Genomic DNA, 23710 nt, shown 5'->3' with positions numbered 1-23710 from the left:
TCCCTGACCTATCACCTTCATCTCCTTCCCCACTGACCTATTGTACTCTATGCTACTCTCTCCCCACCCCCACCCTCCTCTAGCTTATCTCTCCGTGCTTCAGGCTCTCTGCCTTTATTCCTGATGAAGGGTTTTTGCCCGATACGTCGATTTTGCCTGTCCTCGGATGCTGCCTGAACTGCTGTGCTCTTCCAGCACCACTAATCCAGAATCTGGTTTCCAGCATCTGCAGTCATTGTTTTTACCTCAGTAGTAACATCACTTGAGTCCATAACATAGAATTTGACATGGTTTTCATTGTCAGTAGGTACTTATTTTTTATACTTAACTGTATCAATTTTACCCAACAATGAACAGTCACCAGTTTTCTGCAGAAAAAATAAGAATTTTTGAAATCCTTTGAAATGATGTTCAATCCATTAATGCTTTCCACAAGATTGACAGTGTGCGTCCACCACTCTGTCTTGTCGAGTATCGGTTTCTAAGAATAAATACATCTTCTACTGGGAAACAACACACTGAAATTAAGGTACGCTTCACGCCAGATTAATGGCAGACTCTATTCTGGGCATTGTGACCTCTGTGTTTTTCACAATCTTTCCTTTTGTTTTCATATGGTTGGATTTTGAAAAGTTAAGTACTGCTGTAATAGCTGTTAAATGAAATCTCATGGTACACAGTAAATACCAGGAAGATACAACAATATTCAATATTGCGTGGTCTATTTGACTTGCTGCAGTACACTTGTCATTACAAGATTACAATGGCCTTTCTGCTACATTTCTGGCAAAATTGATTGAAAGAAGGGCAATTTTTTTGTGCATAGTAAAGACCACACCCTCCACATGCCTTGAGTGCTCCAGGGATTGCATAACTGTTGTGTTTATACCTATGACTGAGGATCTAAAAATGGAATTTAGGCAACAAAATATGTAGATTTTTATTTCAATAAAATGGTTTCTTGATTTAAAAGAATACTACAAAATGGCCTGTGATCCATACTGCTGTACATACTGCTGATTTGCAGAATTAACTTGCAGTTCAAAGATAAGAGGTCAATAGAGTTTTCATAAGATGAATACTGACACATTAATTGACCAGTTGAACTAACCTTGAACTAATACGTGGCATGACAATTTACTTAAATTAGATATTCTTCTTATTGAAAATATCATTGGATTAACTTGCTGTAAATCATGTCACCTAATGATATGCGATTGGTCTTTCTTGTAATTAAGGCAGTACTAGTTCTTAAAAAACATATAAATGATATGTAATTTTCAAATGTAATTGCGCAACTTCATCACGGAACACAGAAGCTTCAATCTCTGTGTTGCTGGATAGAATTGTGTCAAGGTACCTTAATTGAATAAACTAATGACCCTTGCTTTTTGAATAGACCGCATTTGTCGATTCATTTGACCAATCTCGAACCAAGAGGCCCCTCTTGTGGGGACACAGATCTTCAGGACCTGCAAACTTTGTCAAAATGTCAGGATAACTTTATTTTTGGATTAATTAATGGAATGTGAGCATGTGTGTCTGGGCCAGCGTTTACTGCAGATTCCTGGTTACCCTTGCGAAGGTGGTGGTGAGTTGCCTTCTTGAACCTCTGCAGTTTGTTTACTGAAGGTAGACCCACAATGCTGTTAAGGAGGGAATTCCACGCTTTTGATCCAGTGACAGTGAAGGAACAGAACTATCTTTCCAAGTCAAGATGGTGATTGACTTAGAGGGGATTGGCTTGCAGGTAGTGGGTGTCCCCTTGTATCTGCTGACTTTGTTCTTCTAGACGGTACTGATTTTTGATTTGGAAGTTGCTATCTAAGGAGCCTTGAGAATGTCTGCAGTGCACCTTATAGATAGTACTCACTGCTGCTACTGGTCATTGGTTGTGGAGGGAATGTATGTTTGCGGATGTGGTACCAATAGAGTGCGCTGTTTTGTCTTGGATGGTGTCAAGCTTCTTAAGTTTTGTTTGCAACCATCCAGGCAAGTGGGACATATTTCTATCACTCTCTTGACATATGCCTTGTAGATGGTGAACAGACTCTGCAGAGTCAGGGGATGAGATACTTGCTGCAGGATTCCAAACCTCTGATCTACTCTTGTAGGCAATGAACTTATATTGCTAGTCTGGTTCAGTACAGAAGTGGGGGTGTTTGCTGATGATTGTATAATATTCAGCACCACCTGTTATCCCTCAGATTCTGAAAAAAATAGATGTCCAAATGCAACAAGCGCTGGACAATATCCAGGTTTGGGCTGACGAGCAGCAAGTAACATTCGAGCCACACAAATGTCAGGCAATGGCTATCTCCAACAAGATAGAACTTAATCATTATCCATTGACATTCAATGTCATACCATTATCAAATCTCCCACTACCAACATCTTGGAGGTTGCCACTGACCAGATACTGTACTGGATTAGCTGTATAAATATTATTGTTTTAATATGATGTCAGAGGATGGAAATTCTGGAGGAAGTAACTCACCTCCTGACTCCTCAAAGCCCATTCATCATCTACAAGGTAAAAGTCAGGTGTATGATGGAATACACCATTCTTGTCTGGATGACTGCTGCTACAGCAACACTTTAGAAGCTTGACATCTTCCAGGATAAAGCAGTGCACTTGATTGACAGCATATTCTCAAACATCCACCCCTTTCACCAGCAACACTCAGTAGCAGCAATGCATACCATATACAAGATGGCAGAAATTCACTAAGAATCCTTAGACAGCACTTTATAAACTCATGAACACTCCATTTAAGAACAATTGTAGTAGACATATGGGAACACCACTAACGGCAACTTCCCCTCCAAGCCACTGGCCATCTTGACTTGGAAGTGTTGTGCTGTTCTTTCACTGTCACTATGGACTAAATCTAGAAATGTTTCTCTAGCAGCATTGTGGAGCTACATGAATTTGACTTCAGCAGTTCAAGAAGGCAGCTCACCACCATTTTCTCAAGTGCAACTAGATATGAGCAATAAGTGATGGCCCAATCAGTGATGGCCATATCCCATTAACTTGCAGGTAGTTCGTCCTCTGTCTGGGTGGTATCTTCAGTGCTTTGGAGTCTCCTGTGAAGCACTGCTGTACTGTATCTTCTGGAATTTATTTGGTTTCGTTTCTGCTGCTTCTGGTTGCTGGTTCTGTTTGTTCATTGCAGTGGCCGGTATATTGGGTCTAGGTCAATGTGTTTATTGATGGAGTTCATGGATGAGTGCCATGCATCTAGAAATTCTCTAGCTGTCCTCTGTTTAGCTTACTCTTTGATTGTTGCGTTGTCCCAGTCGAATTCGTGGTCCCTGTCATCTGTCTGCATAGTTACTAGGGCCAGCTGGTTGTGACATTTAGTGGCTTGTTGGTGTTCATGGATGTGGATTGTTAGTTGTCTGCCTGTTTTCCCTAAATAGAGTTTTGTGTGGCCTTTGCATGGAAGCTTCTATCTTATGTCAGTCTTGTACATGATGTGTATAGGGTCTTTGTCCTTGGGAGTTGTTGTCTGAGTGTGGCTGTCAGTTTATGGGCTGTCATGAATCTGAGTGGACAGAGAACTCTGGCTGTCAGTTCAGAGACCTTTTTTATACAATGTAACGTAGCTAGTGAGTTAGGTCATAGCATTGCCTCGTCACATTGTTTGTCTGTTAGGCATCTGCGGATGAAGTTGCCAGGATATCCGTTCTTGACGAAGACTCTGTAGAGGTCTTCTTCTCTTCACAGGTCGGGAGTGCTGCAGTGTGGAGAGGCCTTTTGAGCAAGGTCCTAATACAGCTTCTCTTGTGTATGTTTGTGTGGTTGCCATTGTAAATCAGGACCTGATTGGTGTGTATGGCTTTCCTGTACACTTCTGTGGTATACTTACAGTTCTGTGTTCTTTGTACCATCACACCCAGGAATGGGAGTTGATTTTAGGTTTCCTTCTCCCTCGTAAATCTGATCCCTGTGAATATGGTGTTGGTAATTCGATGTGTGTTCTCTTCTTCTGTTGTGTTAATGATAACAAAAGTATTGTCTACGCATCTGATCCAGAGATGGGGTTGAATTTGTTGGAGGGCTGTTTATTTCAATCTTTGCATCACTGCTTCTGCTATGAGCACAGAGATGGGTGAGCCCATAGGTGTTCCATTGATCTGTTCACTTATTTGGTTGTTGAATGTGAAATATGTCGTCAAACACAGGTCTAGCAGTTTGAGCAAGTAGTTTGAGTAAGCAGCAGAAATGGAAACAAATAAATTCCAGAAGACACAGTACAGCAGCACTTCACAGGAGGCTCCAAAGCACTGAAGATGTCACCTAGACAGGGGATGAACTGCCTGCAAATCAACTTCCCAGCTCGGCGAACACACCCACAACCACAACAACCGGTATCCGAGCTAGAAATCCTTACACAAACCTTGAATATCCCAATCACAAAAAGGAGCAATACCAAACAATTCCAAGACCAGCAGCAGGACAAAACAAGGCTGCAGTCTGGCACTAGATCTCTTTGACATATCTTCTTCCATGCTGCCATTGTTTCCCTTTGCCAACTCAAATTAGTGTGTCTACCTGCAAGCCAGAGGCTCCAGTAAGTTATTAAACCTGGCAAAACTGCCAAGAACAAAGTACACATTGTCCTGCTCTGTGAATTGCTATTTGCTGACGACACCACACTGGAATCTCATAATGAAGTTCACTTACAACAGGTTGTAGATCGGTTTTCTCGCCTTGCAAGGAGCTTATTCAGCAGTACAGATATCAAAAATAAATCCTTCATCTACCTTAATGTAGCTTCCTTGTACAATGTTCTATTTTCCATCTGCCAAATAAGTTGTGAAGACCATTTTTGACTTTACTAGGGAGGTCTAATAACGAAGATGTGGAGTGGAGTTTCTGTTTTGGGGAAAAGGCTTTGAAACTGGGGTAAATTGTGCTTGAAGTTAGATTACAGTTCAAGATTCCTCCAATGTTAATTTGCATATCAACAAATATAAAATATTCCATGAACAATCAGGTATTGTAATAGAACATATATTTTCCAAGAGTGATGCCCAAATGCAGTGTTATTAATGTGGCCATAATGGGTTTTGCATGAAAAAATATTTTAACATTTGTAGACCATCACCTGTGAGTAAACTGGATTTGAATAAATGAAAACGAAATTAGTAACAAAATAAACTATGCTAAATAGTTACTTTTTCACGAGCGTGCTCAATGTGAAGAACCTTCTCAAAAGTAGCAAATACAAACACATAGTGGAACGCGTGGTTTCTTTTTTGAGGTATGGCCAGATACAGACAAAATTATTTTAAAGGTATTTTAAAGGTTGTGGAAATGTAATTCAAGCTTGACATGACTTACCCTTGAACTTCTGATATCTTTGGTGTGTTTTCCAAAGTGGAAAGTAAAGCCTGTAATGATGTATTGATCATGCTGGATTTCCAATTTGAAGTATACAAGACAGATCAGAGCAGTAATGTCTCATTCACCAGATTTACTCTTCTTCACTTTTAGGCTTCACTGCTTTGGCTTTGCTGAGCAATGATCAGGTCACAAAGCCCTGGTTTCCTTCTTGCCTGGGATAAAGGGTCAGATTTTCTTCTTTACCACCAAGGAGTTACTCAGTCAGTCTACTGTGTTTAATCCATTTGATTTAGTTTCTGGATAGCAACAGAAAGGCCTATTCAAGGAGTGATTTTCTAGAACAGGAGGAGGAAGCCTCCATGTTAGATGATGTAGCAAAATTCTGAGAGTGAGCTGACAAGGTGAAGTGGCCTGAGAACAATTGACGATCTCCCAAGTGGCAATGAAATGAATAGCAGACAAATGTGTCTCGGCTTGACTTTTCAACCAAGACACGATGTGTCAGTTTTCCTACATAACCAAATTCAGTGGTCAACAGAGAGTAGCTAAGTAGGTTGGAGCAGTGCTTATGTGATTGAGATATCAGATTGGCAAAAAAAAGTGAATGCTGTGTTATACCAACATGATAAATCAACACCATTATCAAGAAGGGGATAATAGTCTGTGCCATTGTCACACTTGTAGAGGATCAAGGAGCAGTATGGATGTCTTGGAAAGGAGAGGCACAGATTGAACACCCTACTACTTGGCTAACCCAAACAGAAATGCTAGCAAACAGAGACTCCTTATTCACTCAAAAAGGTGCAGAATGGCAGGCAAACTTCACATGGCTGCTCATTTCATTTCAGCGCTTGTAGGCTGCACCACCCTAGCTCTGCAAAGTGTGGGTGTTTGAGAGCCTCTCTCTTAAGACATCATCCCTAACAGCTAGTCCCAGAAAAACATGGTCCTGGTTTGGAAGGAGATTAACTTCTCACTGGAGTACCAACTGATATAGCCCAGCAGCAATAGCTGGAACTGCCTAGTTGTCTCATGTCCAAGACAACAACAAGACTCTGCCAAAACATTAATGTAGTGACCAGAACCAACTTTTACCTGATACTCCAGATGGAAGATTGCATGGATAGGGTAGATAAAGCAACCTCCATTAGCAAGATTAGTTTATTCAAGGGATACTGGCAGGTTCTATCAACTATCCACATGAAATAAATCTCCACCTTCAAAACTCTAGACATGCCATTCAGACCCCAAAGTGTCACAGGCTCCTTTCAAGAGTTGATGAACCAGATAGTACAGAAATTTTTAACCAACATGTTCAAGTGTGTTGGAATACACCTCTGGAGCAGATAAGACTTGAACCCAAGACCTCTGACCCATTGTGCCACAAGACCCTGTGCAGTTGGTATATGCAATAGTATATCAGAAGCAAAAACAAAAATTGCTGGAAAAGGTCATCAGGGCTGGCAGCATCAGTAACGAGAAATCAGAGTTAATGATTCGGTCCAATAACTCTTCCCTTCTGAGGATCCAAAACGTTAACTCTGATTTCTCTTCACCCAGGGGAGAAAGTGAGGTCTGCAGATGCTGGAGATCAAAGCTGAAAATGTGATGCTGGAAAAGTGCAGCAGGTCAGGCAGCATCCAGGGAACAGGAGAATCGACGTTTCGGGCATAAGCCCTTCTTCCTGAAGAAGGGCTTATGCCCGAAACGTCGATTCTCCTGTTCCCTGGATGCTGCCTGACCTGCTGCGCTTTTCCAGCAACACATTTTCAGCTCTTTCTCTTCACCCATGCTACCAGACCTGTTGAGCATTTCCAGTAACTTCTGTTTTTGCTTCTGATATACAGCATCTGCATTTCTTTTGGTTTTTATTATGCAACTGCATAGTTTACCTCGCTGACCTCCTGGTGTACTTCAGCACTTGGAGCAATTGGAAATCCTCTTTCAAAAAATACAATGAGCTAACTCAATCAATCTTACAAAAAGTGAGTTCACTATGGTCAAAATGGCCTACCTAGAATCTGGGGTGCGTCATGGATGAGTACTGTCCAGGGTTGCAAAGATAGAAACAATAGCACAGTTTCCATTCCCACAATAAAGTGGGAAATCATGAGATTCTTAGGTTTTTCTGGATTCTACTGAAATTTCTACTGAAACTTCAGTACAATAGCTGTGTCACTAACGGATCTACTACAGAAAAAAAACAAAGGTAGTATGGCCAGTGAAATTGAAAAGCTGCATATTTGAAAAGCTGAGTGCCATTTTAATAAGCGAACCTGTGCTTACAGCTCTATACTTGAACCAAGAATTTATAGTAGCCATTGTTGCAAACAGCATCAGAGTCATTCTTCTTCACAAAGAAGAATCTGGAACAGAGAGACCAATCAGCTACTTTTCCAGAAAAACTAAAGAAACTTCACAGATAGCATTCCACAGTAGTGAAGGAAACCTTTGTTTTGTTAGTGGCTCTCAAAGACTTTGATATCGACGTCTGAAATAGATAGAAAACATCACAATTTATATTAACTGCAACAAGTTAATGTTCATGGAAAGGTTAAAGACTAGAACGTCAAGTTTATTCTGTTGGAGTTTATTCTATCAACCATACAACATGAAGATTACATACTTAGCAGAGAAATCAGGAGTAATTGTAGGTGTCCTGTCCAGAGGCAGATAGTAAAAGATTTACTGACCCAGTTAGAACTGAGAACTTAAGAGAATGAATGCATGTGGAAGTGTGTTTGTTGCTCTATATATATTTGATCCTTTTTCTCCTTTGTCATTAAATGAGAATGGATTTCTGGCAGGATAATACTATGAAGGTGAATTGGCACTCTGGAATGCTATGGACATTTTTTTTAAAAAAGAAGACTGCTACTGAGATAAACTAAGTACAGGTGTAAATACAGGGGCTGGCTGACAATATCTGCATGTGGCACTGATGGAATATGAGACTAAATTGGAGGTGTAGTGGACAGCGAAGAAGGTTACCTCAGAGTGCGATGAGATCTTCATCAGATGGGCCAATGGGCCAAGGAGTGGCAGATGGGGTTTAATTTAGATGAATGTGAGGTGCTGCATTTTGGAAAGGTAAATCAGGGCAGCATGTATAAATTTAATGGTAGGGTCCTGGGGACTGTTGCTGAACAAAGAGACCTTGGAGTGCAGGTTCATAGTTCCTTGAAAGTGGAATCTCAGATAGATAGGATAGTGAAGAAGGCATTTAATGTGCTTTCTTTATTGGTCAGTGCACTGAGTATCGGAGTTAGGCAGTTATGTTGTGGCCCTGCAAGACATTGGTTAGGCCACTTTTGGAATATTGTGTGCAATTCTGGTCTACCTCCTATAGAGAAAATGTTGTGAAACTTGAAAGGAGTCAGAAAAGATTTACCAAGATGTTGCCAGGGCTGGAGGGTTTGAGCTATAGGGAAAGGCTGAATAAGATGGGGCTGTTTTCCCTGGAGGGTTGGAGGCTAAGGGGTGACCTTATAGAGGTTTATAACATCATGAGGGGTATGGATAGGGTCCAATTCAATTCAATTCAAATCAACAATGTGCTTTCCCTGGGTTGGGATAGTCCAGAACTAGAGAGTATAGGTTTAGAGTGAAAGGGAAAAGATTTAAAAGGGAGCTAAGGGGCAATGTTTTCATGCAGAGGGTGGTACGTGTATGGAATGAGCTTCCAGAGGAAGTGGTGGAAGCTGTTACAATTACAACATTTAAAAGGCATCTGGATGGATATATGAAAAGGAAGGGTTTAGAGGGATTTGGGCCAAGTGCTGGGCAATGCGACTAGATTAATTTAGGATATCTGTTGGACATGGACGAGTTGGACTGAAGGGTCTGCTTCCATGCTGGACATCTCTATGACTCGAGCATAAGTTTATTTAGGGTCTTGGAAAACGGCATCCATTAGGGTTGGTATCATCTTTCACTTAACCTTATTGCAATCAGCCAAGGGGGTGGCTCAATAAAGAAAGTGAAGCAGTTCATTGGTAGCTTAGTAATCTGGGGTATCAAATTGGGACCACAACTCCACTTGGGGTCGGTGTGTCCCCAACACAAAGAAAATGTATGAGTTTAGAAACATTAACTAGCATTGTCATTGCTTTAAGGATCACTCAAATACTGTTCTACTTCATCCTTTCATCCAATAATTTATACACTGATTGACTCATATTGGGGATAAACTTTGGCCTGGGCCCAGAGTTTAGAATGTGACTTCAAACAAAAATGGCAAGGTTTGCCTTATATCAAGTTTGAATTATATTTTACATTGGGCTTCTCTTATTACCATTTCCTTTTGTGCAAAGTATGCAATTTGTTCTTTGACATAGTTGTTAGATTTATAAGCTGACATAATGGGACTAAATTGCTGAAAGCTAATTCTGACTACTGCTTAGGAAATAAGGCACAGTGGTGTTTTGACACCACCTAGAGGATATGACAGGTATTAAACTAAGATTCATCAAGAATGATATAAAACCTGAAATGAAAAGCATGATCTTAACTTACTCAAAACTAGTGCACTTATACAGAGTTTAAAATCAGATTGTTTGAGTTATTATATATCTCCAAAATAGCAAGGCCAAATTTGTGTGAGTTTCATTGGATCAATACAGTCGGTCAAAGGCAGGAAAAACTGTATGGAGAATACAAAGGAACAGGTGCCTGTGAGTTTATATCAAAACACTGGTTTCAGGGTCCCCGGGATATTCTCCGTTTTGCCAGGTTTTCACCCTTCTGCTTCTCGGTACCTTTGTATGTCATTTATACATTCTGTCTCATAAATCTCTATGTTTTCTGTCAATAAAACTCAAATTGTCTCTTCATAACATGAGTAACAGACCTTACTTATTTTCTGTTTCACTGTTTACAGGCCGTTCTATTTCTTGACTCATAAATGTGTGTATGTGTGTGTTTTTGTTTTTGTGTGTGTGCGCGTGTCTGTTGTGTGCTTGCAGGTTCCTATCTGTATCTTTACCACATGTAAATAGGGAGGTATTAGTGGAAGAAAGCATGGATCCAGAGAGCAAAGTTAGGTGAAATCATATTGGGGATTAAGCAAATATCAGGAATGTTACCTAAATATTTTGTATTTGGTTTCAGAAAACACAAACAAAGTTGAGAAAATTAATGGAGAATCAAGGGTCTAAAGAGAATTAGGAACTTAAGTAAATAGTATTGGAGAAATTAATGGGATTAATTAGTAGAAGATTCTCTAGATATGATGACCTATATCCCAATTCAAAGAGATAGTGAATGGGTTGTATTTGATCAACCAGATTTCCATATATTCTCAAACAGTTCCCAAGGATTAGAAGTGAGGAAACTTAACTCTGCTACTAAAGGAAAAAGAAAATGGGGAAACCAGAGGCCTGTTAACATTAGTAGAAAGGCTGAAATTTATTATTAGTGGTGTAGAAAAAAGGTACTTGGAAAATCATAATATGCTTAAGTAGAGGCAGCACAAAATTATGAAGATGGAATTACATTTGGCAAATCCGTTTGGGTTTTTTTGAAGAAGCAATTTTCTTTGTCAGTTTTTCCTCTTATGAGATGATGGACGTGGTGAACAACTGTTGTTAAACATTTCCTGGTGTGGAACCTTCTCTGTCACATTCAACATTGAACAACACAGTGGCCTGAGAAGGAGCAGGCTTCACTCTACTCTATCCCCTTGAACCCTCCAACAAAGCTTCCATTTTTCCATACCATCTGCCACTAGTCAGATGAATAAAAGGGGAGCTAAGTGGATGTAATATATTTGTATTTTCAAAAGAAATATTTAATAAGGTGCCACACATGAGTTTATGACACAAAATTAGGAATCATGTGATTAGAGTAATATATTATCATGGATTAAGGGCTGGTTAAGAACAGGAAACCAATGGTCAGAACAAATAGGATATTTTAGGCTAGCACACTGTAATGAGCTGTTTTGAAATCTATTGTAAAGATAAAGAAAGGGACTAATTATAATGAAGGTATTGAGTTTTGCTGATTATCGTAAGTTAGATTGGAAAGCCAGATAGAAAGAAATCTCACAGAGTATGGTCATGTGAATATGCTCAAGAGGTATTTTGACAGGGAAGGCAACCAAAAGGTGAATGTGTTACTGGTTACAACGCAAAATGAGGAACCAAGTTCAGATGATTCTGAATTGGACATTCCTCAAATTAAGTTGGACAAAGAGGAAGTTCTCAAAAATTATTGCGTTACCTTCCAGAGGAAAATAGAAATGACTTGAAAGGTTATTAGAATCACATGGGGAGATATGCGGGAAAAAGATGGGAAGTACTAATCTGATTATGCTTGATGTAGATATAGGAAATGTTCCAATTAAGCAACATCCTTATAGAATTAACCTTTAGAATTGGCACAGGTTCAAAAAGAAATTGAATGCATGCACAAAGACAATATAATTGAAATGAGTTGCAGCAAAAGGAGCTGACCAGTAATAATGGTGCCAAAACCAGATGGTACCCAATGATTATGTGTGGACTGTCACAAAGTCAATGCAATCAAAAAGTCTGGTTCATATCCTATTCCACATTTAGAAGACTGTCTTGAAAAGGTGGGACAAACAATTTAAAATTCTAAGTTTGTCTTACTCAGGGGATACTGGCAAGTACCTTTATCTGAAAGAGCGAAGGAAATTTTGGCTTTCGTGTCATCGAATAGACTGAAACAGTTTAAAGTCATGCCGTTTGGTATGGAAAATGCACCAACAACATTTCAAAGATGCCCAATAAAGTCATTTCAGGATTACCCAATTGTTTGGTGTACGTTGACAATCTGGTGATTTTTAGTCACACATGAAAGGAACATTTGGAACATCTAGCAGAATTATGGGAGGCTGGCTTGGTGACAAATTGGTCTAACGGTGAGTTCGTAAAAGCCCAACTCACATTCCTGGGCCATGTTATTGGGATTTCCCAGCATTTCCTATATCAACATCATGCATAATCAGATTAAGAATTATAAGATTAGAGTAATGAGTAAGAGGGAAGTCCTGGGACTGATTGGTTTTAATCGGAAGATTGTACCAACTTTTAGCAGTGTGATCGCTCCATTTACTGACTTGTAGAAGAATTATTGAAAGTTTCAGTGGATGAAGGAATGTCAAGAGGCATTTGACAGACTGAAAGCTGTGTTAACCACTGCCCCAGTGTTAACCACACCGAATTGCATAAAACCATTCAAATTGGCTATAGATGCGAGTGGGTGTCAGTGCTGTACTCTTGCAAGAGGATGATGAGAAGATAGAAAGTCGTATTTGGTATTTTTTCAGAAAAACTGAATAATCATCAGCAGAAATATTCCACAATTGAGGAGGAGACCTTGGTGTTGGAGTTGCACCATTTTAACATTTATATTGGCAGCAGTGTGTCTGAGATGATCATATATACTGATTGTTACCATTAAAGCTTTTGTAAAAAGTTAAGGATAAAATTTCCAGATTGTTTAGGTGGAGCATATTATTGGAGCCGTTTAACTTGAAAATTATACACGTGGCAGGACAAGACAGTTGTCAATGCATTGTCACAACTTTGATGAAGGAAGCCAGCGGCATCCGGTGGCGGGAAAGAAAAGGACAGAAATGGACTGTAGTAGTAAATGTTTGCATGCTTAGAGTTAATATGATGTATATGTATTGTGGTGTACTGATAGTGTATAGCTGAAGGCTTTTTAAAAATGAAGCTATCTTTGTATATTGATAGCTTTTTTAAAGGGTGTGTGTGAAGATACTATGGCTTTCAGGGTGCATTTTGACCTTTTTTTTAAATGAAGCAAGATTGAGACACAGGTGCTTTGCAGTCTGTCGAAACCAATAAAGTAAACAGCTTCTGAGACCTTGTTTTTTCCTTAAGTTGGAACAACAGAAGCAGCCTGAATGTGTGGGGTCAAGCTCCCACAGAAACAGGATTTCTTAGTTTTTGCTTTCAGCAGTTGCTGTGGTCTTTAAGCTGGGTGTGAACACTCTTGTTCATCTCTCTGTTACAGCTAAAAACTGTGGTTTTCTTCCTGCTACTAGAATTGCATGTGAGACAATTTATTTTACTGAATTTGCCTTTGCTAAGGATTTGTTTATGGGATGTTATTCTACTGAAACAGTTAATAAGTAGTAATTAACATATATTATTTTGTTAAGCATTTTTATAGAGTTACAGTTAAACCAATTATTTTATTTCATTTTTATTTTGTCTGCATTTTGTTTGTAGTGCAAAATAATATGTGTTTGACCATTGGAATTGCATCTGGAATGCATTGCTTTACACCTACCTTTAAAATAAGGAAGTTAGGGTCGAGGCTATCATCATAATATATTTTGAGGGGACTTGGTCTGGTTTATAGCAGATGACATAGATGAAACCTAATTTCTTAGATATCAGATGTGCTGATTGATACTGTAAAATTTACAAGGGGCTTAACAGAACAGAAAATGAGTAAATCTAGTGTAAAATCTTGTGGAACACAGGGTTACAGGGTCAGAATAAGGAGTCAGTTTCTTTGCTCAAAAGAAATTCTCCAACCCAAAAGATGTACAGGTACTCAGTTATTCAGTCTTATCAAGGAAGAGGTTTATAGACTGTTTGGTTATGAAAGGCGTATGGAGATTGTGTGAGAAGATGGTTTGGGGTAGAAGGTCAGCCATGAGCTTGTTGCATAGTTGAGCATGCTCAACGAGCAGGTCTACTCCTGCAGCTAGTTCTGTGTTTGTATGTGTCTTTGTCTTTCCTTCATCCTCCCATTTCTTGAATTCATTTTTAACTTGCTGCTTATCTATTGTAGCTTCCAGTTCCAATAAAGAACTATTCTTGAAATGTCCGTTACCTCTGCAATGCTAATGACCTACTGAATGCTTCCAACATTTTCAGATTTCCAGAATTACTCTGATAGGATCAAATCCACTCAGCTATACCCAGCAGAGACAACAAGATGTAATAGTGTAGATTTTAACTGCTGCCCAGGCAGTAAGTTTGTTATAGAACACCTGCTTTTATTTCGTGGTCACATTCCTTCTTGTTCTATTTTAGCCAACATTAAATATTTGGAGCGAGTCAAATAGTTTTGCGGAAGTAAAGGAAAAAGGGCTTCCATTTTTTCAAAAATCTATTTGACTTGCTCGTATTATTAAATGTTGACTGAAATAGAAGAATGAGGAATGTGACCATGGAATAAAATCAGATATTTCTGCCAGTCTTTGAAGAGTCTAGAATAGAGCAAGTTGTGACATCTCCTGAAGATCAGTGATCATTTCAGTAAATGGCTTACTGAAGCCTTGAAAAAAATCCCCTTTTTCCTAATTTCATGTTGTGAAAGATATGAACAAATTATTTCCTTCAGGCATATCAGGCATGCCTTTCTGGATAAGATGTTTTTCTCACAGCAAAGCTGCATTGTAGTCACAGTATTTAAGTTGACAAATCAGTTTTATTGGAGATATTATTGCGTATCTAATTAAAATGACCTTTTTCAGTAATGATTTTACTAAAGTAAAAGTATCATATCCTGACCTGGAATAATAGTTTATTTATATGCTTGATGTTGCTATCTGGAATCTTTGAATCATTTCCATCCCAGCCATAAGACACTCTACTGCTGATATGCTTGCATCAGCCTCTGGCTCCCTACACCAGACTTTCACTCAAATGCTAACACCTTGATTGATGTTGTTGTAATAGGATTGTTGCGCTAAATTTACACTGAGCACCATGTGAACTTGATGTGAAAATCCTAGTATAGAGCAACAAAATTGCATTTCTTTTTGGTTGCTCTGCCTGTGGCAAGACCACCTGCATAGGTAGCTTCAAACTGAGTATGTTGGGAACTGTGGTCTAACAACTGAAATTGGCACAATGCCATAGAAGTCAACGGCATGACACACATTGTGAAACCATATTACCTGCTGTCACAGGTCTGACCTTTAGCCCGTGAGCCAATGACAGAATTAAATATGTGCTGTTAGGAGAAGTAAGCTACTGATTTCTACTTGTCTTATTTTTTCTGTTTGTAGCTATTCTAATTTGCTGCATTTTTAAACATAAACCATTACTTCTCAACACTTCATCCACATATAAACATTAATGTAGTCATTACTTGTGTTGTTTAGCTTGTGACCGTGGTTTCTGGCTTCTCATTTATCACATTTCTTACAAGCAGTGGTGTAAATAGTTTGTCTGCAAAATTTGCTAATGCCTGCAAAATGCCAAAGAATGTGGAGTGTGATTGATCTATTCCTGTTTCTTTTGATGTGGGCAGCACACAAATATTATGCTGCCTTCTCATTTAATTTTTATTTTCCTTTGTGCGCAGCCAGTGGTAAGCAAGCTGCTGAATTGGGGTGATGATGAAACCTGAGGAAGGGCTCATGCCCGAAACATCGATTCTCCTGCTCCTTGGATGCTGCCTGACCTGCTGCGCTTTTCCAGCAACACATTTTCAGCTCTGATGATGAAACCGGGTGTAGAAGGATGTCTGAGCATGAAGAACAATTAAGGATGGCACAGTAAAGCAGCTTGCAGACCCCTACCTATTCCAACAGTGCACTGGGAATCTTGGCCAAGGTGTGACAAGGATGGATATCAGCAGTGAAAACAAACTGCTTTAGCAGTCATTACTGAAGGTCCAGTCTCAAGGACCTGAGTCAGTTTGGAAGCAAGTCAATGACTTTACATGAATGGTCAAGGTCAAATCAATGCGTTTTCAAATGCCATGTTCCAGCATTGCACTTCCAACTCTACACATTGCTTTGCGCATCATAGCTCCATCACTCACCTACAACCAGGGCCTGGGCAGATAACGTCGGCCCCAGAGCTGACCCTGGCCTTGGCTCCTACCTCTACCCAAATGCATACCTGAGTACAGCAACCCTGCCTCTGACTCCAAGTGCAGCAGTTCCTTATTATTGGCACTCATATGCTCACTACACCACCCCCCCAACACATCCTGCATCCTTCCTACAACAAACTGTATCAAATAGGTCTCATACCTGACATTCACTTTAACTTCATGCCTACTTCCCATGGCTAGCAACTATTTAACCAGGATATTTACATTATACAAAGGCATTGTACCACACTCTCTGGCAAACATCCTTCTCTTTGCAGGAAAAGGTGATGCACTATTAGATGGAGTAGGACCTAACTGGTACAGGTGTACTATATGCCCTTATGCCAGTGGTGCTCATTGCTATTGGTGCAGCTGTGACTGAGTCTGTGGTCTGCACTGAGGCTGTGGACCATTGACAATAATGCTCATTCTCACATTTTGCTTCCTCCTCATCCCACAATATCTTCTGATTTACAATCTGCAGATGGTGTACAAATGTTCCTCTTGCTTCCTGTTCCATCCAGGCCCTCATCACCCCCTTAACACAACCTTCCCTAGTGCCTTTTTCTTTTCGTGCCTGGGAATCTGCAACCTGGCTAGAAAGAGGTGGAAAAAAATGAGGTGGAAGAGCAGCAAGTTAGTAATGGGGAAGAAACATGGCTATTTGCTCTTGCACTCATAACCAATGGTACTCTGTGTAAGGCTGGGGATGAAAGTTAGAATTTGAGTATTCTCTCGCTACGACAGGGATAAAAAGGTTAATGCAGGATCAACCTGTGGGAAATCTCCCATGCAAGTTCTGTTGCAAAGAATTGGATAAGGACTTTGATGGGGTGGTGACCAGGGAAAATCGGATGGTCAATGTGCACAAAAATGCACAATGCAGTCTCTGGCCTGCCAAAAAGCCTGTGGTCACTATGAAGGAACATAGGAGATTTTTTTAAACAAACGTGGCACTTGCCTTTGTATGGAGCTTGGATCTCATCCTTTCCAATCAACCCCGTGGGTATATTGTGAACTCAACCATATCATAGTGCCTGATCCTGACACCCCAGCTCCATTGAGGCACAAGCAAATATTTTCCAAACTCCAGATGTTGGAATGGATACTCAGACAGAGATGCTGGAATGGATACTCAGACTGCTGCCATTGCTGTAAATACCAGAATATCACAATAGCTTCATGAAGGTTTGCTATGGCACCATACCATTGGCGTGGTAGTGTCTCCGTGCACCATGAACCGACTGTGATCCCTCTCTTAAAATCTGTCTCCCATTATTACCATGGCATCAGGGCCCTTTCTGTGGTTGACTTTACCACCCATACATGGGTTGTACCCCCCCCAAAAACAGGCCTCCCAGATGTAAGTCACTCACGTTTGTCCTGAAAGGCCATGTGCAGTCTCCCTCACTAAAGATCAATATTCTTCCAGCAGCTATGCTCTAGCCATGGGGCATAAAAAGAATCCACAAGAGGGATTAGTTGATCTCTCAAAGCAGGTTTTATTGACCAAGTTGGTTTGGAATATTTGCTCTGGTGGCCTTTACTTCAGCATTTTTGCAAGAGGCTGCTGAGATGCTTAGCAGTATTGAGAAGATATGGGATTATTGTTGACTGAGATTTCAGGTTGAGCTCAGTGCTGTCACAGTTGAATAAACCAATTACAAACAGCCCAGGAAGAAAAGGGATGTGATGGCTCTTTCCTCTCTTGCTATTCAACTGTTCATGGAATACCCATGGCCTTATGGTAGCTGAGATAATGCAGGATTAATAGACCACAGAGAATTGTGACATGCACTCTGCAAAGAAGCACAGAACCCCTGACGAGTGATCCAGACACTGGAAGAACTCCAATGGTTTGCATGATGACAGTCCTGTAGCAACTTAGATTTAGTGTAATGTATGCTGCTCATGTGTGCATTGGGTTGCACAGTGGAATCATGAGCAGATAGCTCTTGTTGCCTAGTAACCACTCTCTAGTTTGTTGAGGTGCCTGAAATTCAGATAATACAGCAAATGGGAAGCAGAATGTAAGCACCATAAGTTTCAGGATATTGGGTGAGGGTCTGATTACAATCCAGCTGAACACTGAAATCCCTTCAGATTGCAACCACCATGGAGGTGATATATGGAATTGATGAGGTGATATGTGTGGAATCAATGCTTGATTACACTTGCTTACTAATACTATCAGTGTGGTCTGACAGGACAGAATGAAATACTGTAAAAGTCACATAGAAATCCTCAGTACCCTACTTTATGGAACAGTGCATGGTGAACAGAGGTAACATTGCAGGAAATAAGCCAATGCATTTAATTTAGCAGCCAGGATCGTCATCACAGCACTGGCCATCATCTTCACCCTGCCCTGAGACAATATTCTGCCTGCAAATTGTGGCAGAACTCAATGAGCACTTCTTTTGTATCATAAAGGTGCCAAAATACTGTTGCTCACTGAAGTGAGACAGGAGAATTGGTGAATATGGCTTTCTGTTGCATGCCCTTCTCTTGATCCCTTCTCTGTCTGAGGAGCTTGTCCTCTGCTTTGAAACTTCTTATTTACCTTGTCATGTTGCAAGCCAAGGTGAGTTGGAAACTTCAGCACGAGTGAGTTGGAACAAATATTCTGAGAAGATCCCCTTTAATCAGAACCAAGATCTTTAACCAAATTCCACATCACATCCTGTTTGATCACTTTATGTGACAGAGCAAATCAAAGAACACTATTCCTAACTCAGCAATAGCCAGCAGAATCAATTAGCAATTAATCTAGAAGTAAGTAATAATGTCTTTAACTCTGACTTGTTGGGGACCCTCCCTATTGCTGTGCATCTGTTTAGCTCTGTGGAGCTAGGAGAGGATGTTAGTTGGAGCATTCAGTGAAAAAAAAGGCAGCACTCATATCAAGTTACTATTAAATGCTGACTAACATGGTGATTGGCTTACTGTGCTTTATTCCAGGAAATACTCCACGTGCCAGCACTTTTGCCTTATTCTGAATGATATTTGAAGTGTGAGTATTGCCTGCAGACACTACTTTGGATCTGAAATGACACCTATAGTATTGAAAATACAGGCACCATGCAGCCAAATATTATGTCCCTTCTGCTCCATTTCCCTTTAATTTTACTCTTTTGTGTTGATCCTTTCAAGATACCTAGGATTGGATAAGAAATGCTGGTGTTGCCAGCAATGCCCACATCCCCTGAAAAGAAAAGATGAAACAAAAAATATTAGGGATGCTGATTCAAATATTAAAGATGTTAATTAATAAATGCATGGCTAGATGAGAATTTTCATGAGTGAGTTGATTAAATACCTCATTAATGACAAAGTTGCAAGTGTTTAATATTAAGTTCATGAGAGTAAATGTCTGTCTTCATACTTTTCAAATTATTTATTCATGAGTGCATACATTTTAGTGATTATCAGCATACAACCCCTCATTTTGTTCTCAAGCCCTCATCTCTCAGATTAGACATATCTGGATGTGATGTTGGAACTTCACTGCTTTGATAGATGATTGGATTAAACGGGAAGAAAACAGAACTACTATAAACTTTGATGACTGCAGCCTAGAAGAAGAGATATGATAAAATATGGTGTCAAATTTATTATTATCTAATACACAGAAAGAAAGCCAATGTGACCACCTCAGCTATTGCACACCGCTGCTGGCAGTCTGTTCATTTGTTATAACTTACTGAAGTTGAAGTGGTAAGTATGTGTTTTACTTTAAAATAGCAGTTACGCTGTTTGCTTACTATTAGCAGGTTATTTGGCTCCATAGCTCCAACATAAAGGCTCTTACATTGTTCCATTATTGCCAATTTTGAAGTAAGCTTGAAGTTAACAAGAAGCTGAATTTAATTATGAAATCTGACAAAACTTATGGAAGGATTATTAACATTGCCTCCTGCACATGGCAATAACAAGCAATGTGTAAATAATGATTCACAGCAAGCACTGATTTCCCTTCCTTGTATTTGCTACTGTAATTTTCTCATTCCTTCTTGTAGAAATGAGATTTGTTTTCAATAAAAATTTATTGCAATAATCAGCGATTGGATTGTTACACTTTGCTAACTTCTCCTGACCCTCACAACCAAACATAATCTTTGAAGAGAAAGGTCTTTAGGATCCATATCTTATAATTTTATGCTGATTAATTGATTAGACACATCTAGAAGAAATGTAATCACCAGAATCAAATAGTAATGGATGCTTTTCAAGGAAGAATTTGTGATCTGTGAATAAAGAAATTGTAATCAGTTCATTGTTTGCCCAGTTTCAAATAGATGCTTATTTATTTATGAGCTGGGAATAGCTTTCTATTTTCTACTTTGCCAATTTGACAGACCAAGAAACTGCTAAATTTTCTTATTCATGATTTGAGAATAGAGATAGATTTATTTATTTTTTGTATCTAACATATGAATTGGATTTCTTTCATTTTGATGCAGTGCAGTTGTTTCTAGAAAACTGCTGGAATAAGGAACAAGTTACAGTATTTACTTCTGATTCATGAACTTTAGGTGATTGCTGTCACATTTTTTAATCTAGAGGTTGCAAAATAATAAAATAAATTGAACTTTAGTTCAAGTAAAACATGGCCTGTATCAAAGCATCACTAAAAATGCTCAAATAATTTCAATGGCATATTTAAGAAAGTGAATAACAGAATGAGAAATAAGGGCATTACCAATTTTAATATTGTTAAGTTAGACTAACAAACAACTGCACTATTTATGAAACATAAATATATCAATAATTTACACAGTGTTTTTCACCAGCATCATGTTGCACGTATGTACTGTACCTTTATGTCAATTTGTCTACTCTTTGCACTTAACTCTCACTATATCTTTATACATCTGTCTCTCCATGGTTTTAGCACACAGTGGTAACTTGAGCTTTTGTTAACGGAATAGATTTGAATAGTTGAGCAGGTGTAGCACAATGTATGCTATTATTAATCATTTAAGGTAACCAAATTTGCTTTTATTGGTGTCATCTGAAACTGTTTTCTCATCTTTTCTCACTCCATCTCCTTGATGCTATTGACCTCTAATTCACATAATTGAAGTCATTGCAAATGGCTTCCTCACTGCAATCTGGATGCCAAAGTCAGCAGAGAGTCAAAGTCCTTGAATGTTTTCCATTTCCACCTGATCTCCTTTTTGTTTCCACCAAATACCAGAAGTCGTACTTAAGAGTATGATCCTCAGTTAGAAACAGAAACTGATTTAAGCGGGAACTTTTTTTTAAACCTTCCCAAGTGTGGTTTCTTTCAGGAGGCTGTTGGACATTAAATAGGCTCTGCATTTGCCCATTGGACAAATGTATTATTTTAAACTCCTACAAGGTAGGTTTCCCAAGCTCAGAAGATTGAGCAGTGGAAAGAGAGTGAACAAGGTGAATTTATGTGGTGAACATGAGAAAACAGACTTATGGTCCAAGAGTTACAGCACCTCTTCCCCTGCTGACCTGCAAGCTTACCCACAAATTTCAAAATGTAAAAGTTCATATTATACATTGAGAGCTATGTTTATCATTTTTTGAGATTTTCTGCATAGTAGTATTTGATCATTAGGAATGTTTCAACTCATGCTTACCTCCAATAGCATGCAGAAAAAAAAGGTAAGCTTCAGACAGGCTGAGTAAATGGGTAAATGCCTGGCAGATGCAGCATATTATGGATAAATGTGATGTTACCTACTTTGGTTGCCAAAATAGGAAGGCAGATTATTATTTGACTGGCTGTAAATTGAGTGAGTGGAATGCTGAATGAGACCTGCATGTCCTCAGGCAGTAGTCTCTGAAAATAAGCGCAGGCAGTAAAGGCTGGATATTAGCTTTATGGGGAGAGGACTCAATCATAGGAAGAAGGATGGCTTGTTGCAATTTTACAGGGCATTGGTGAGGCCATACTGAGAATATTGTGTACAGTTTCGGTTTACTTATTGAGAAAGGAATTTTTTTTGGAGTGCAGCAAAAGTTTATCACATTGATTCCTGGGATGGCAGGGCTGATGTTTGAGGAGAGATTGAGTTGGTTAGGCTTATATTCTCTGGCGTTTCGGAGAAATGGGGTAGTGGAGGGGGAAGAAATGTTATAGAAAGCTATAACATTTGAAAATGATTAGACAGATTAGATGCAGGAAAGATGTCTCTGATGATAGTGGCATCCAGAACCAGGGGTCTTAGTTAGGATAAGGGGTAAACCTTTTAGGACTGAGTTGAGGAGAAATTTCTTGAAGCAGAGAATGATGAGCCTGTGGATTCCACTCGAAAAGAATGTGATCTAGGCGAAATCATTATGTGTTTTCAAGAAGGAGCCAGATATAGCTCTTGTGGCTAAAAAGGATCAAATGATATTGGAGAGGGCAGGATTAAGGTATTGAGCCGGATGATTAGCCATGCTCATATTGAATAGCAGAGCGGTGTAATGGCCTTCTCTTGCTCTTATCTTCAATGTTTCTATATTTCCATGATGCAAAACAATAGTAATAACTATAGAAATGTACTCGTGACCAAATCTTATACTCTTAGGAACTGGGTCAAATGGTCCATGGATAGTAAAGTTCCATTCATAAAGGTCAAGCCAGAGCCTTTTTCATACGGCTAAGGTTCTTCTTGAAAACATACTATTTTAATTATACGAAGCAGAAAATATTATGTTTGAGGAGGTAAGGTAGAGAAAACATTCATGCATAGGAACTGAGCATGTCAGGATCTCCACAATCGTGCATGAGAAAATTGAACAGGTCTAATCTGGCTAAATGGAAGAAAAGTCGTTTAAATTACTTCTCCCTCTCTTCCCATTTGCTTGTTTTTCTATTGCATTTCTACTTCCCTCTGGTTATGAAGAAAGATGCATAACCTGAAAAGCTAGCTGTTTCTTTTCACAGATGTTACTGAGTATTTTCAACATTTTCCGTTTTTATTTGAGATTTCCAGCGATTGTAGTATTTGCTTTCACATGGGAGATCAGCCTTAGGATGAACCAGCATTAGCCTGATATGAATGTGGTAAGCAGTAAGCTCACATTGCCTTGTTACTTCTATTTCAGGAGTAGATTCAAACTAATTACCCTTCTGTTTCAATGTAGGATAATGCAATCTTCCTTGAGCTTTTTACAGCTTGTGACATGTGTGATATTATGGGACTGTGTGCAGGCAAAACATTAGTGTCTAATTAGTGTCTAATGCCAGGTCTGCATTCGACCATTAGATCTCATGTTGTAAAGAATGTTTAGTTTCTTCGTTGGAAATTTACATAAATTTCTGCACCTGTCTGAAAGAAATCCCACAGGAGCACCCCAACATCTTCATATTGAAAAGCTATGTTAATGAGATTGAAACTGATTGACCAATCAGGATCTTAATGGGTCTGACTGATGCAGGCTATGTGGAAAGTGTGGCAAAGTCAGGCAATAAATGCAGTGAGGCCCATCTTGACCTTGAGGAAATCTTGCTCCAGCTCTTAAGCTTTTCACAAATGGTGTGGCGAGATTCTC

The sequence above is a fragment of the Chiloscyllium plagiosum genome, chromosome 10 (assembly GCF_004010195.1).
Source record: "Chiloscyllium plagiosum isolate BGI_BamShark_2017 chromosome 10, ASM401019v2, whole genome shotgun sequence".
NCBI lineage: Eukaryota > Metazoa > Chordata > Chondrichthyes > Orectolobiformes > Hemiscylliidae > Chiloscyllium > Chiloscyllium plagiosum.
This window is presented reverse-complemented; position numbering follows the sequence as displayed.